The sequence below is a fragment of the Saccopteryx bilineata genome, chromosome 9 (genome assembly GCF_036850765.1).
Source record: "Saccopteryx bilineata isolate mSacBil1 chromosome 9, mSacBil1_pri_phased_curated, whole genome shotgun sequence".
In the NCBI taxonomy this organism is placed as follows: Eukaryota; Metazoa; Chordata; class Mammalia; order Chiroptera; family Emballonuridae; genus Saccopteryx; species Saccopteryx bilineata.
The window spans coordinates 91,865,818-91,882,944 of NC_089498.1; the positions used below are offsets into that span (position 1 = coordinate 91,865,818).

At 44.1% G+C, this 17,127-nt stretch overlaps 1 protein-coding gene and 1 pseudogene across 4 annotated transcripts in view; both read right to left on the reverse strand.

Annotated features, from left to right (window-relative positions):
• Positions 1 to 17,127, reverse strand: part of ARHGAP22 (Rho GTPase activating protein 22) — a 206,553-nt gene that overhangs the window by 91,182 nt on the left and 98,244 nt on the right. The window lies entirely within an intron of this gene.
• LOC136313774 (U6 spliceosomal RNA) lies at positions 4,646 to 4,746 on the reverse strand (annotated as a pseudogene).

Genomic DNA, 17,127 nt, shown 5'->3' on the forward strand with positions numbered 1-17,127 from the left:
TGACTGTGGATTCCTTTACCTGGTTACTCCCACAGGGTGCTGGCTGCGCTGGGATGGTGGGCGCGGGGTTGGCCCCTCCCAAGCTATGAGTTTTGGTAGTTGCAATGAAATAACAGTTATGTGAAATTGTACTGCTGGGACCCTGGAAATATCCCCATGGGAAGGGAGAGGGCCACCAAGTCTCTCCAGGGACACACAGTACTTCCAGCATATGGCTTCCTGCTAGGGGAGTGTGTCTACAAGCTCCTTGTGCTCACTCTGTCAGATCTCTCTCTCTCTCTCTCTCTCTCTCTCTCTCTCTCACACACACACACACACACACACACACACAATTTGTAGTGGTTAGTTGGCATAAGATAGTCTGCTTAGACCCCATTCTAGTATCAGAGAACTCCCAGAGACCACTGTCCCTCACCTTGTTTGTTTCTCAGTGCCAGGAAGGGTCCACTAACCCCGAAGACACTACCTCTAGGGCCTCACTCGGCACCCTTCTTGCAGCCAGGCTGTGGGCTGCCCAACAGATATTCTAACATGGAATCCCAAGGTGCGTTTTTTAGACTACAAACTCCAACCCATTAGGGGGTCATAAAATCAATATAGCAGGTCTTGACCAGTGTTTTAAATAATGATATGGAGCTTGACCAGGCTGTGATGCAGTGGATAGAGCATTGGACTGGAATGCAGAGGACCTAGGTTCAAACCCTGAGGTTGCCGGCTTAAGCCCAAGGTTGCTGGCTTGAGCAAGGGGTCACTCACTCTGCTGTAGCCACCCCCCTTCAAGGCACATATGAGAAAGAAACCAATGAAACAACTAAAGAGCTGCAACAAAGGATCAGTGCTTCTTATCTCCCTTCCTGTCTGTCCCTCTCTGTCTCTGTCACAAAATAACAACAACAACAACAACAACAACAATAATGAGATGGAATCACACAGGCTAGAAAATGCTCCATGGGCACCTCAGGAAGGAACAGGACTCTCACGAAACGCTTGCTGTAGCATAAGCCTGGATCCTGGGTACCATGTGATGTTTCTATCTTGTAAAAAAAAGTGTGAAAACAGTGTGCTGTTGTGTCCATCTCATATATTCCAGAAGCCCTGGGCTCCTTGAGAAAGTCCACCACTTTCTCCTCATTCTCCAGTTCATCAGATGAATCCCCCATCTGCTGCGAGCCAGTGAAGGGCATAGTCTTTGCCCAGCCACTCAGGTAGAAAATCACAGAACCCACCACCAATAGCCACAAGATGTCCCACTACACACTGACCCTGGGACACTGGCTGCTGACTTGTCTGGCATGTGCACATCCAGGAAGGCCACTTAAGTGACCCTTCACAGGACAGAGAAGCTTGGCTTCCCTCAATTAAAAGAAAAGAACATCCTGTTCTGTACATTCCTGCAGCAAAGCCCCCCACCCCACCCCCAAACATACACAGGGCTGGCCTGACAGCATTTTCACACATCAGGTGGGTTGTTCTTTCCTTCTTCAACATTGTTCCTTCGATAGTTACATGTAAAGTACCTCTCTGTGCCAGACATGGAAAACCACAGACCAGACGCCCCTTTTCACGCAGGACCTGTGAGGTGTGATGCTGACTGGGCAGCTCCCACCGCTTTCTCTAGGCCTCCTCCTCCCAGAGGACGGCGCTGCCCATTAAGAGTGGGTTCTAGCCTAGCCCCCCCTTATACTTACTCTGCCCCAGGCCTGTCAGGAAAGGGGGGGCTCTCCAGAATGCTGGTATTCCTGACCATTCATGCACTGAAGTGAGAGGAGGTATACTCACACACACTGAGCACCTGCTATGTACCAGGTTCTGCTGTAACCCACCATCCCTGCCAAAGCCCATCAAGATCAGTATTGGCACCATCTGGCGAGGCTCAGAAAGGTGAGGTGAGCTTCTAAGGCAGTGTATACAGCCAAGAAAAAGCTAGCTCCTTCCTACGCATCTCTCAGACTCCTGCAGGCCTGTTCTTCCCACTCAACCACTCAACCACGGCAGCCTCTGGAAGTCACCGGGCCATGCCACGGGCTAAGTGGAAGATGTGCTACAGCATGAAGAGCATGCCGCCCTGCCCAGATGTTGAGGCTGACAGAGAAGGGGTGTGGGAAGATGGGCACCCATCAGCGGAGGACAGGAAGATGAGCCAGGGTCTCACCTAGGACTGTGGGCTGGATTCCCACAGTCCACGAAGGTAGTATCCTGCTGAGAAGGCCAGTGGCTCTGGCAGCTTCACTTCCCATTTCACAAAGGCATTTGTTTCCTAGGGCACTGTGACAAATGACCACAAACTGGATGGCTCGAAACAGCAAGAATTTGTTCTGTCAAAGTTCTGGAGGAAATAAGTTTGAAATCAAGGTGTTGGCTGGGTTGTGCTTCCTCTGAGCTTTCTAGAAAAGGGTCTGTTCCAGGCCTTTCCACTATCTTCTGACGTGGCCGGAAACCAGCGGCAGGCGCTGGCTTGTGGAGTCTCTGTCTTCACCTTGCCGTCGTCTCTCCTCTCCTCTGTGTCCAAACGCCTCTCTTCTTATGACAACAGTCATTGAATTTAGGGTCTACCATACTCCAGTGTGACCTCACCCTAACAAATTGCATCGGCAAAGACCTTATTTCCAAATAAGATCACACCCTGAGGTTCCCAGTGGGCACCCACTGTGGGGGAACATCATTCCCTGAGGTCCAGCGACCTCCTTCCTTCCCAGGCTCCGCCTCCCTGGCTGTTTCCTGCAGTCAGAATCCAAGTGTCACTGACCTTCAGAAGAACTTCCAAATCTGGTACATATTAGTTGTTATAACTCCAGTTTTTAATATTCTGATATTCTAAAATAATGTGTTTTTAAAAAATGTTGAATTATAGGTATTTTTGTTGATATATATCATATAGATATATACATTATATCTATGTGATATATATATATATATATATTTTTTTTTAAGTGAGAGGAAGAGTGATAGTGAGACAGACTTCCACACGCACTCTGACCAGGATCCACCCATCAATCCCTGTCTGGGGCCGATGCTCAAATAAACCGAGTTATTCTCAGTGCCTGAGACCAATGCTGGGATCAACTGAAGCACTGGCTATAGGAGTGGAAGAGGGAGAGAAGAGGGAGCTAGAGGAGAAGAGAAGCAGGTGGTTGCTTCTTTTGTGTGCCTTGACTGGGAATTGACCTGAAACGTCCATATGCTGGGCCCACGCTCTATCCACTGAGCAAATCAGCCAGGGTCTTGTGATATATTTTTTTAAAATATGAATTATTTACACTTGGTGTACACTACAGTAGAAGCTTGGATTCAGTTTTAAAAAAACTGTTTAGAAGGAGGTTTTCTGCCTGACCTGTGGTGGCACAGTGGATAGTGTGTCGACTTGGAGTGCTGAAGGTCACAGGTTTGAAGCCCTGGGCTTGCCTCGTCAAGGCACATGTGAGAGTTGATACTTTCTGCTCCTCCCCCTCTTTTCTCTCTCTCTCTCTCTCTCTTTCTCTCTCTCTCTCGCCCCCCCTCATTAAAATAAATAAATAAAAATAAAAAAGAGAAGGAGGTTTTCTATTTCTCCATAACCCACAGGGGAAAGGGAATGCAGGTGCCTCTATCATGACATAAATTCTTATTCTGTTCAAAGACTTTTCACCCCTGGCCAGTTGGCTCAGCGGTAGAGCATCGGCCTGGTGTGCAGGAGTCCCAGGTTCGATTCCCGGCCAGGGCACACAGGAGAAGCGCCCATCTGCTTCTCCACCCCTCCCCCTCTCCTTCCTCTCGGTCTCTCTCTTCCCCTCCCGCAGCCAAGGCTTCATTGGAGCAAAGTTGGCCCGGGCACTGAGGATGGCTCCATGGCCTGTGCCTCAGGCGCTAGAATGGCTCTGGATGCAACAGAGCAACGCCCTGGAGGGGCAGAGCATTGCTCCCTGGTGGGCATGCCGGGTGGATCCCGGTCAGGCGCATGCGGGAGTCTGTCTGACTGCCTCCCCGTTTCCAACTTCAGAAAAATACAAAAAAAAACACAAAAAAACAAAAAAAAAACCTTTCAAACCAGTGAATTCAAACACAACAACCAGGAAAATGTTCTCAGTGACACATCAGGATCTCCACCTGCCTAGGAGAAGATGGAGAGAAATCAGAAACTCTTTCATTAAAATAAACATAAAGCTCATAATTAATTAAAAGATGTAGACCTCCCCCCAAAAAAAGATGCAGTTTCTTCCAACAACAACAAAAAAGAAGAAATAAAAGTCTCTAAAGTATCAAATAAGAAATGGAACTATTTGAAGATAAAGAACTCAAAGTATAATTCAGCTTAGATCAATCTTCCCACCAGTGTGGAGTAAAAAACTTAATAGCATCTAGATAAAATAAGCATAAAAATATACTTATGATTCAAAAACAACATTAAATACCATATATTAAAAGTTTTCTGTATTTTATAAAACTTAGCTTGCTATTTTGAATAATATTTTATTAATTTCATCTGCTAAACATTTTATTATAAGAGTAATTGAAAAATTTTTGTAGTGAAAATTCACAATTTTGATTTTGGGGGGTTCTTTTGGTGTTTTTTTGTGAAAAGTTACAATTTTGCTATTGAGTACACACATTGTGCTTTGATTCATATTGCTTCTTCCAAGCTAATCAAAGGGTGTGAGATCACACTGCACAAAATATGGAATGTGACAAATCTGTGTGTCATTTCTCCCCAAAGACCAAGTTAATCTTCTCTGTATCATTCCAATTTTAGTATACTTGCTGCTGAAGCACAGAATGTCATATGTATATATAATATATATATAAATTTATTATCATTATATATAATATAAATATAAAATAATAATATATAATAAATATATTTACCCCTTTGAGTAGTACAAATGTTCATGTATGTACTCACTCAAAGGGTTACCAAAAAACTCTCTACTCAAAGGGCTATTTAACATTTATTTCATTAATTTTGAGAGAGAGAGAGTGAGAGACAGGAACATCAATCTGTTCCTGTATGTGCCCTGACCTGGCATAGAACCGACAACCTCTGTATTTGGGGACAATGCTTTAACCAAATGAGCTATCTGGCCAAGGTCAGAGGGTATTATATTTTTAAATATTTATTTAGTGATTTGAGAGAGAGAGAAAAGGAGAGAGACAGAAACATTGATCTGTTCCTGTATGTGTCTTGACTAGGGATTGAACCCGCAACCATTGTGTATCAGGAAAATGCTCTAACCAATTAGCTATCCGGCCAGGGTCAGAAGGGTAATATTTTTTATGTTTATATTTCATAGGGTTATGTTTTCACTTAATGCTTTTAATGTGTATACATTGTTATTTGAAATATAAACTATTTAGCTTCACCGAATTTACAATTTTTATTTTTTCTGCATACCTTTTTAAGGAAAATATTGATAATATTGACATTTTTAAAAATTCATGGAATCGATACCTGCATTCCTATGTATTATTTTGCTGTGGCAACTGCAATTACTAATCTACTAATTAGCTACTGCTAACCATGGGGCCATTTTACAGATAAAGAACCTGCAGTTTAAGTGACATTTGTGAATTGCTCAGGACCCCAGACCTGGGAAGAGGCTCAGCCAGAACTGCACCTCAGACAGAGGAACTGAACACCACACCCTTCACTCCAAGTCTACATGACAAACTACTGGGGGTAGCAATGGCTCAGCCAGTGCACAATAACAATCATTTTCTGCCTATCTTTGATTTTAGTGTTCTGTTACCCACAACACTAGGGCTCACGGACTCAGATCCTTAGAGAGGGATCAGGTGAGGAAGATGAACTGAGAAAGAGCATTGGGGTGGAATGGTACAATAGGGAGAGGTCGGGACTCTGACTAAATGGAGAACAAACTCTGTCTAAAAGGGGTGGCTGCTTGTGAGCCCCTGCTCGTTGTTTATACGAGAAAGCAGGCCCAAATTCACCCTATAGAAATCTCTACTTTCTATGGGTGACATGTTTTGCTTTTAAAAGTATGTCATGAGCCAAACAAAATGTCTTGTGGGCCAGAATCAGCCCAGAGGTCATCTGCCCTGGTGTGCAGCTTGATTTGCAACCTGAGAACTAGACTCAATTTCCTATTATTGTTTGCCTCTTTCTACCATCACTTTCAGCTCTTTTCCTGTTTTTGAATGACTGCTACTTCATTGGTCTACTTCATCAAGCGCCTTAAGATCCAAGAACCAGGCCCTGAGTGCACAGAAGCAGTCCTTTCCTTCAGAAGCTCACAGTCCAGGGTTAGGTTAGGTGTGTTTCGATCAAGAGCAGTGGACATGGGGGCATTCACCAATCACCCAGGAAGCACTGGTATAATGGTCTGCTTCAGTGATTCCACAATGGGCCCCAGAGTGTGCATTTCTAACAATCTCTCAGGTGATGCAGCTGCTCCGTGGACCACACCTTGAGTAAGAAGAACAGCCTTGTGTCTAAGAAAGTTCTCAAGCTGAAGGCTCCTGGCTGGAGGAGACTTTGTACCTGGGCTTGGGTTCCTAGAGGTGACCTGGGTCGTTCAACCCCTTACCCATTAATCTAACCCTGCCGCATTCGGTCTAGCTGAGATCAGTCATGAAGAATTTTATTTATGTCTTTGTTCTGAGCAGGCACTGAGCATGTCTCCCTTTGTGCATCACCCCTTTCCTGATTTGTGCGCTATCTCTATCTGAGGAATTTCTGTCCTCGCCCCTCCATGTCTCAGAGCCCAGGTGCCCAGCATCCACCTGAGCTCCTGTTGGCAGCCTAAGAGTGACCTCGGCTGCATGCTGGACTCTACCTTCTATAATCATATGACTTTGGACAAGTTATGCTTCTATGCCTCGGATTCCTTATCTATGAAATGGGTGTAATGTCTACTCACTGGGGTGTTAGGAAGATTGAGCCAATACATTGTACGGTATTCTTCCTACTTCCTTTCTACATCGAGCTGTTCCTGTGTATGCTCTACCAGGGATGGGATAGCAACCTCTGTGTTTTGGGACAATAGCCTAACCAACTGAGCTGTCATGCCAGGGCTCTGTTGGCCCTTTATAGGCACATCCAACTCCTCCACTCCCACCCCTAACCTAAGGTGTAGAGACTTTAATTATTTTTTTTAATTTATTTATTAAATTTAATGCAGTGACATTGATAAATCAGGGTACATATGTTGAAAGAAAACCTCTCTAGATTATTTTGACATTTGATTGTGCTGTGTACCCCTCCCCCAAAGTTAAATTGTCTTCTGTCACCTTCTATCTGGTTTTCTTGTGCCCCTCCCCTCCCCCAACCCCTCTCTCCTTCTTCACCCCATCCCCTCTCCCCCCACCCCCCACCCCTGTTGCCATCACATTCTTGTTCATGTCTCTGAGTCTCATTTTTATGTCACTTCTATGTATGGATTCATACAGTTCTTAGTTTTTTTCAGATTTACTTATTTCACTCCGTATAATGTTATCAAGGTCCATCCATGTTATTGTAAATGACCTGATGTCATCATTTCTTATGGCTGAGTAGTATTCCATAGTATATATGTACCAAAGCTTTTTAATCCACTCGTCCTCTGACGGACACTTGGGCTGTTTCCAGGTCTTTACTATTGTGAACAATGCTGCCACAAACATGGGGGTGCATTTCTCCTTTTGGAGCCGTTCTATGGTGTCCTTGGAGTATATTCCTAAAAGTGGGATAGCTGGGTCAAAAGGCAGTTCGATTTTCAATTTTTTGAGAAATCTCCATACTGTTTTCCACAGTGGCTGCACCAGTCTGCATTCCCACCAGCAGTGCAGGAGGGTTCCCTTTTCTCCATATCCTCGCCAGCACTTATTCTGTGTTGTTTTGTTGATGAGCGCCATTCTGGCTGGTGTGAGGTGATATCTCATTGTGGTTTTAATTTGCATTTCTCTAATGATTAGTGATGTTGAGCATTTTTTCATATGCCTATTGGCCATCTGTATGTCCTCTTTGGAGAAGTGTCTATTCATCTCTTTTGCCTATTTTTGGATTGGATTATTTGTCTTCCTGGTGTTGAGATTTACAAGTTCTTGATAAATTTTGGTTATTAACCCCTTATCAGACGTATTGTCAAATATGTTCTCCCATTGTGTAGTTTGTCTTTTTATTCTGTTCTTGTTGTCTTTAGCTGTGCAAAAGCTTTTTAGTTTGATATAGGCCCACTTGTTTATCCTGTCTTTTATTTCACTTCTCTGTGGAGATAAATCAGCAAATATATTGCTCCGAGAGATGTCGGAGAGCTTACTGCCTATGTTTTCTTCTAAGATGCTTATGGTTTCACGGCCTATATTTAAGTCTTTTATCTATTTTGAGTTTACTTTTGTGAGTGGTGTAAGCTGGTGATCTAGTTTCATTTTTCTTGCAGGTAGCTGTCCAATTTTCCCAACACCATTTGTTAAAGAGGCTATCTTTACTCCATTGTATTTCCTTACCTCCTTTGTCAAATATCAGTTGTCCATAGAACTGTGGGTTTATTTCTGGGTTCTCTGTTCTGTTCCATTGATCTATATGCCTGTTCTTATGCCAGTACCAGGCTGCTTTGAGTACAATGGCCTTGTAGTATAACTTGATATCAGGAAGTGTGATACCTCCCACTTTATTCTTCTTTTTTAAGATTGCTGAGGCTATTCGTGTCCTCTTTTGGTTCCATATAAATTTTTGGAATATGTGTTCTATATCTTTGAAGTATGTCATTGGTATTTTAATTAGTATTGCATTGAATTTATAGATTGCTTTGGGTAAAATAGACATTTTAATGATGTTTATTCTTCCTAACCATGAGCACGGTATATGCTTCCACTTGTTTGTATCTTCCTTGATTTCTTTTATCAATGCTTTGTAATTTTCTGAGTACAAGTCTTTAGTCTCCTTGGTTAAGTTTATTCCTAGGTACTTTATTTTTTTGGTTGTAATTGTGAAGGGGATTGTTTCCTTAATTTCTCTTTCTGACTGTTCATTGTTGGTATATAAAAATGCCTCTGATTTCTGAGTATTGATTTTATATCCTGCCACTTTGCTGAATTCATTTATCAGGTCCAGTAGCTTTTTGACTGAGACTTTAGGGTTTTCTATATACAATATCATATCATCTGCAAATAATGATACTTTTACTTCTTCTTTTCCAACTTGAATGCCTTTTATTTCTTCTTCTTGTCTGATTGCTGTGGCTAGGACTTCCAGAACTATGTTAAATAAGAGTGGTGAAAGGGGGCACTCCTGCCTTGTTCCTGATCTTAAGGGTATTCCTTTTAATTTTTGCCCATTGATTATGATGTTGGCTGTGGGTTTCTCATAAATGGCTTTTATCATGTTGAGGTATGTCCCCTGTATTCCCACTTTGCTGAGAGTTTTGATCATGAATGGGTGCTGGATTTTATCAAATGCTTTTTCTGCATCTATTGAAATTATCATATGGTTTTTCTCCTTCTTTTTGTTTATGTGATGAATCACATTGATTGATTTACGAATATTGTACCATCCTTGCCTCCCCAGAATAAATCCCACTTGATCATGGTGTATGATTTTTTCCATATATTGTTGGATCTGGTTTGCTAATATTTTGTTGAGAATTTTAGCATCTATATTCATCAGAGATATTGGCTGATAATTTTCTTTCTTTGTGTTGTCTTTGCCTGGTTTTGGAATCAGAATTATGCTCGCCTCATAAAAGGAGCTTGGAAGTCTTCCTTCCTCTTGAATTTTTTGAAATAGTTTAAGAAGGATAGGAGTTAGTTCTTCTTTGAATATTTGGTAGAATTCCGTTGTGAAGACATCGGGCCCTGGACTTTTCTTTGTTGGGAGTTTTTGATAACTATTTCAATCTCATTTGTTGTAATCGGTCTGTTTAGGTGTTCTGATTCTTCCAGATTGATTTTTGGAAGATTGTATGTTTCAAGGAATTTGTCCATTTCATCTAGGTTATCTCATTTTTTTGGCATACAGTTCTTCATAGTATTTTCTTACAATATTTTGTATTTCTGTTGTGTCAGTTGTTATTTCTCCTCTCTCATTTCTAATTTTATTTATTTGAGTCCTCTCTCTCTTTTTCTTGGTGAGTCTACTTAAAGGTTCATCAATCTTGTTTACCTTTTCAAAGAACCAGCTCCTAGTTTCATTGGTCCTCTGTATTGTTCCTTTAGCCTCTATGTCATTTATTTCTGCTCTGACCTTTATTATTTCCTTCCTTCTACTACATTTGGGCTTTACTTGCTGTTCTTTTTCTAATTCTTTAAGATGCAGGGTTAAGTTGTTTATTTGAGCTTTTTCTAGCTTCTGAAAGTGTGCCTGTAGTGCTATGAACTTCCCTCTCAGTACTGCTTTTGCTGTGTCCCATAAATTTTGAGTTGTTGTATGCTCATTGTCATTCGTTTCTAGGAATTTTTTTATTTCTTTTTTGATCTCATTTTTAATCCATTCATTATTTAATGACCTGCTGTTTAGTTTCCATGAGTTTGATAATTTTTGAGCTTTTCTGTTGTGGTTGATTTCTAGTTTCATGCCATTGTGATCGGAGAAAGTGCTTGATATGATTTCAGTCTTCTTAAATTTGTTGAGAGCACCTTTGTGCCCTAACATGTGGTCTATCCTAGAGAATGTACTGTGAGCACTTAAAAAGAATATATATTCTGCTGCATTAGGGTGAAAGGTTCTGAAGATATCTATTAAATCGAGTTGATCTAGTGTTTCCAATAAGTCTGCTGTTTCTTTGTTAATTTTCTTTCTTGAGGATCTATCTAGTGATGTTAGTGGAGTATTGAAATCCCCTACTATTATAGTATTGCTGTTGATCTCACCCTTTAAATCCATCAAAGTCTGCTTTATATATTTGGGTGCTCCTATATTAGGTGCATAGATATTTATAATAGTTATATCTTCCTGCTGGATTACTCTCTTTATCATTATGTAGTGGCCTTCTTTATCTCTTACTATATCCTGTTTTAAAGTCCAATTTGTCTGATATAAGTATTGCTACCCCAGCTTTTTTTTATTTCCATTTGCATGAAATATTTTTTTCCATCCTTTTACCTTCAATCTATTTGTATCTTTTGTTCTAAGGTGTGTCTCTTGTAGACAGCATATGTATGGGTCCTGTTTTCTTATCCACGCAGCTACCCTATGTCTTTTCGTTGGATCATTTAATCCATTTACGTTTAAGGTCGTTTTTTTTTGTTTGTTTGTTTTGTTTTTTTTAAAGATTTTATTTATTCATTATAGAGAGGGGAAAGAGAGAGAGAGAAAGAGAGAGAGAGAAGGGGGGAGGAGCAGGAAGCATCAACTCCCATATGTGCCTTGACCAGGCAAGCCCAGGGTTTTGAACCGGCAACCTCAGCATTTCCAGGTTGACGCTTTATCCACTGCGCCACCACAGGTCAGGCTTAAGGTCGTTTTTGATATGAAGTTGTTTATTGCCATTTTCTTCTTTAAAGGTGTATTCCTTTTTTGCTATATTCTTTTCCCACTTTGATCTGTTTACAACAGGCCCCTTAACATTTTCTGCAGCATTGGTTTGGTTGTAATGAATTCCTTGAGTTGTTTTTTGTCTGGGAAGCTTTTTATTTCTCCTTCAATTTTAAAGGATAACCTTGCTGGATAAAGTAGTCTTGGTTGTAGGTTCTTGTTCTGCATTACTTTGAATATTTCTTGCCATTCCCTTCTGGCCTCAAGTGTTTCTGTTGAGAATTCAGATGTCATCCTTATGGGGGCTCCTTTGTAGGTGATATCTTTTTTTTCTCTTGCAGCTTTTAATATTTTCTCTTTATCGTTTAGCTTTGGTATTTTAATTATGATGTGTCTTCGTGTAGGTTTCTTTGGGTTTCTCTTTAATGGAGTCCTCTGTGCTTTTTGAACTTGTGAGAGTTTCTCTTGCATTAATTTAGGGAAATTTTCAGCTATGATATGATTGAACAAAGTCTCTATCCCTTGTTCTTTTTCTTCTTCTTCAGGAACCCCTATGATGCGGATGTTATTTCTCTTCATGTTTTCACAGAGCTCTCTTAGGGTTTCCTCTGACTTTTTGAGTCTCTTTTCTCTTTTCTTCTCTGCTTTCATGCCTTCATTCTAGTTGTCCTCTAACTCGCTGATTCGATCCTCAGCTCTATCTATCCTGTTTTTAATTCTTTCCATTGTGGTCTTTATTTCTGATATTGTATTTGTCATCTCTGACTGATTCTTTTTTATACTTGCTATTTCTTTATTTAGGTGTTTATAATGACCATCCATTGTTGTTCTAAGATCCCTAAGCATCCTTACAATCATTATTTTGAACTCCGCATCTGGAAGTTTGATTATTTTCATATCACTCAGTTCATCTTTTGAGGGTGTCTCTTGTGGTTTCATTTGGATTGCACTTTTTTGTCTTCTCATCATCTGTTTTTGGGTGTTTTATTTGTAGAGTTGGTTGAGTCTAGGCTTGGTGTTGTCTGCCTCCAGTTTTCAGTTGTGTTATTTCTAGGTCTTCTTGGGTTGGTATCAGCTGTTATCTGTAACCCACTTTCGGATTTGGGCAGCTTTGAAGTCTTGATTTGTTTGTTTTCTTAACAGGTGATAGTCTTGTTTACTGATCTCAGCAGGGGGCTTCCTTGAAACTGTATCCAGGAATGTGGTGGGTGTAACCTGAGACTCTGAAGGCCTCTTTAGCCAATTAATCTCTCTGGGTGCAGGGTGTTTTCTCAGCTTCAGTACGGGGAGGTGTATCTCAGATCTCCATGGAGACCTGAATTACTGCCCCTCCTCTCCACTTCTTGTTTTCAGCTGTGTCTTGTTGCGCTGATTGGAGCTGGATAGATATCCAGAGATCTCTGATCCAGAAGCAATTCAGCTCTGTTTTGTGAAAGGTTCAGTCCCTCCCCCAGCTATGGCCGCCTCCAGTGCAGATGAGTCAGCTTTTTTAGTTCGTCTCCTGCATTCCTAGCCCCTCACAGTCTGTCCCTCTCCCTGTCCTTTCCACTTGGGAGATAAGCTGGTCTTTTCAACACACCTCGCTCTCTGGTCGCCAGGCAAGTGTCTGTGAGCAGTAGTTTCTGCCCTCTTCCCTTGTGTGAGATCCCCTCTGGGCTCTCAGCCTCACCCCCCACCTCCGTTCCTGTAAGCAGGGGAGATACAGGCGCTCCCTACCAGGTTTTTTGTGGCTTCTTCTTTGCTCCTTGGTTTTTGAGAGCTGTTCTTGTAGTTCAGAGTTGGTTTTTCATGCTGATTTTTCCTAAATTGATTTGTATTTCAGTTTGGTGGTGAGAGCTGGGTATCTGTGCATCTGCCTACTCTGATGCCATCTTTTCTTCTTCCGAGACTTTAATTATTTTTATTGTCTATATGAGGCAAATGAGGCACAGAGGGGCTAGCAACTTGCCTATAGTCAAGTTGCTAGAAAGTGTTGGGTCTGGCTTCTGAACTTTATCATTAAAGAGATTCATTGTGGAGAGGGGGTTTGAGAAGGTTGTGGGAGTACAGCTTGAAAAGTCTTCCTAGAGGAACTGATCACTGAACTTGATCTTGAAAGGAGAAACAGCAACACTTATAATTGGGGAGTGATGGGACATAGGGACCTCATGAGAGTGAAACTGAGGACTAGAAAAGCCCTATTCCCTACAAGACTGAATCCAGGTTGTCACAGCTTCTGGGACCTCACAGTGATCCAGTCAGCTTTATCCCCAGTCTGCATCTCCTCCTGCCTGTCCAGCAACCTGACAGTCATCCTGAACTCTATGCCCAGCATCTGGTCCCTTACCGGGCCTGGGCATCCTGTCTCCTAGCCTGGCTTGATTCTCACTTGTCGGCATCTGGTGCCTACTGCTCTATCAAAGCAGAGGTTCCCTCTGCTTGTTCCTTAGCCCCCATTGTTAGCCCCCACACCCAATCACATTTTCTTGATGCTAAATGTAATCACACCTTTCCCCTGTTTAGAGGCATTCAGTGTCTCCTCATTGCTTATAGAGTTGTATAAGTGCCTGATCCTGATACACAAGACTCTTTGGGATCTGTCCTTGGCTGATCCTCCAGTGAATCCAGCCACATTTCCCTTCCACCTAACACAGCACACACAGCATCCCACTGAATGGCTCAGAGTTAGCCAAGCTGCCTTGGGACCCAGGATATTTGCACACACTCTGTGTGTCTCTTCCCTTGCTCCTCATCTCAGCTAGGCAACGATGGCTGGGCTGAAGTTGTAGGTGTGATCCATTCAGACACGGCCTCTGCTCTGGTCTGAGAGTCTGATCTAAGAAGCAGAACTGCCCACTCTACATCCCCCATATCAGAAGAAAAGAAAGTAAAAAACCAACAGCGTGTAAAAGGTGTGACCACAGAAGGAACTGCATTTCTAGTCATTGCCCATAACTACTGCTCTGCAGGCAGACCCGGCAGGGCCGTGTGAGGTGAGCTGGTACCAGGTGCTAAGGTGGGCTGAGGTCGACATCCTACTCAGGAGGCAGCTGACGTGTTGAGCGATGCTTGGTGGCTGTCAGCAGCACCGCAGCAGCCCACCTCTGCGGAGTGATCTGTATGGACTGGCTCTGGTTCCAGGTCAGACCTCAGAGCAAGCAGTCAGCTGTCCACCTCTCTGCTCTGCGCTGCAAGCTCAGTGCCCGAGAGTGGCAACAGGACCTGGGGCCGCCATAAGAAACTGCTGGCACTCATTCTTCCTGGGTGACACCTTGGTGGTCATCAAGACAAATCCTCTTATCTTACTGATGGGAAGACTGGGACTCAGAGAAAGAAGGAAATCTGATTTGGTTCCTCCCGCAAGTTAGGGGCTGAGCTGGGGCTGAAACCCCCTTAGCCAGGCCCCAGAGGCAGAGTCGCTGTGCAGGATCAGGGTTGCTATGCTTGAGAACTTGGCACATGGTCTTGTAGCTGCACAGAGAAGATCAGGCCTCAGCTTTGAGTGGCCAGGCTTCTGAGTTGCCTCACTCAGGGGACCCTGTGAGCTTTGTGGCATGGTATCTTGTCCTGTTCCTCTCATGGCAGAGAGGCCTTCTCTGTGGACACTTATTGGGGTGAGGATGGGGGACGTAGTGCAGATGGTGGCAAGGGTGAACAGCATCTCCTGCCTGGCCCTTGCAAGCCCCCATCACTGCCCTAGTGCTCTTTCCAGCATATGGTTTTGTTTTAACCATCCTTCCCACCAGCAAAGATTTCAACAGCTAAAGTCCAAGCCTCTTTGCTTAGCATCCCAGGCCCTGCATGATTTGGCCCTTGCCAATCTTGCCACCTAGGTATTTGCTCCCTAAGTCTTCTGCACACAATGATTCTGGGACTCTGTGCCTTTGTGAATTCTATCCTCTCTTCTGGGTCATTCTGAGAATGTCTTTCTCCTGTTTGCAATCTGGGTAACTGTTACTCTCCTGTCAGTGCTCAGTGAAACTGTCCCTAACTACACAGGCAAGTCCCCCCAACCCCAGCTCCGGGCTCTCTCCAAAGGGACACCTCTGTATGAGAACTTACCACACAGCATTGGGATTGCTTACGCAGGTCATAGCTCAGCAGTAATCATGCTATTATTCAGAATAATGATAAACAGAGAGACTGCAGAGAGTGGGGAATATAAAACCATGAGCTAGGCCCTGGATCATACAGCATCCTCACCAAACCCAAGGCATTTGTCTCTGTTATTGTCCCTGGTTTACAAACAAAACAGAGGCATAGAACCTTCAGTGACTTGTCCTGGGTGGCAGGGCTGGGCTTTTGTCCAGTTCTCTCTGACTGAAAATAGGTGCAAACAGGGAGATGGTGCCTGGATTTGCCTCCTGTCTCTCTCCCTGGAAATGTCCTACCAGGGTGCAGACAGCATCCTGTCCGGAGAACATCTGCATCCCCACTCACTTGGGTACCATCTGCCACGACTCTCTGATTTCTCTGGGGCACCATGGCTCGCTTTGCTGTTCCTCAGCCCCCACCTTCCCCAAGACCTCAGAGGCATCCTCATGCAGCCTACCGCCGGCAGGTGCCCACCTGGTGCTGGGAAGTGAGTGGGAGGCTCCAGCAGCCTTGTGGGAAGAAGGCAGCCCCGGAGCGTGGTGGGACAGCAGGGGTCTGCTGGACACCTGAACTGGGCAGCTTCCTCTAGAGGAGCCTCCAGCACTCTGTCTTGAGAAATAAGGTCTGTGGAGCTCCAAGCAGACGTGTTCTGCAATGGGAACTGGGTCCAGACTTCAGAGCAGCCCTAACCCATCCGTCCTCCTCTCAAGAAGACACCACTTCTCTGCTCTTCTCTCTCCGAGGTTCTGGGAGGTGTTTGTGTCTCTATCGGGGCTGAAAGCCCCCCCACAAGCTGAGCTCCTTGCACTGCCCGAAGGAAATGAGCCAGGGAAGGCACCCAGTCCTGGAACCATCCTGTCTGGTGTGGCTCCATGGAAAGGCCAGCAATGTGACACTTGGCCTGGCAGAAACAGAACCATAGACTGTGTCCAATACAGTGCACACTGAGGAAGACTGCCACCTATCACCTCCCGTCCCTTCCTGAAGGTACACAAAAACTTCTGGGTTCCTTGCTTCCACTGTCACATGCCTTGGTGGGAAGGTCTGTCTGGCCCCTAGAGTGGACAGGCCCTTTCTCACCACCCCAGTGTTGTCAGGAAGGAAAACGTGGTCTAAACACAGCCATTGACACTTCAGACCCCGAGCGAGTGACAGTAGGACTGAAGAAGAGTCGGGCAGGATTTAACCTTCCGGCACAGAGCACCCACCTGCCCTCGGTTCCCGGCTCCAGGACCCCTGACAGCCAGCCATCTGCCCCTCCATACTCAGCTCTCTGGCTGCCCCATGATTCCTTTTGGCTCCAGAACCTCTGGCCAGCTTCCCCTTCCCTTCAGTTAGCCAGCACTGCTTCTGCTGCCTGCCACTGGGCCCTCTAAAGATGTGCCCAGCAATGGAGGAGACGTGGCAGTGCTGCGGTTTCCTGCCAGAAGGTCTTCGGGCCCTGTCTGAATCCTTGCAGTGAAGCAACCTGCCTCTTCTCTGCAGCATTGCGCTGATGCTGGAAGAGGGGTGGTAATGAGTTACTCAGCTTTATTGACTCCCTGTGTCTTCCCACCAAACACAAGCATGTCTTGGGTTTAGCAACTCTTTTTGTCCAGAGTGCCAGAGCTGGCCTCTCCACCTGGTACCCGTCCCTGTGCATTAGAGCAAGGCCCAAGCCTGGCCGGTGCAGG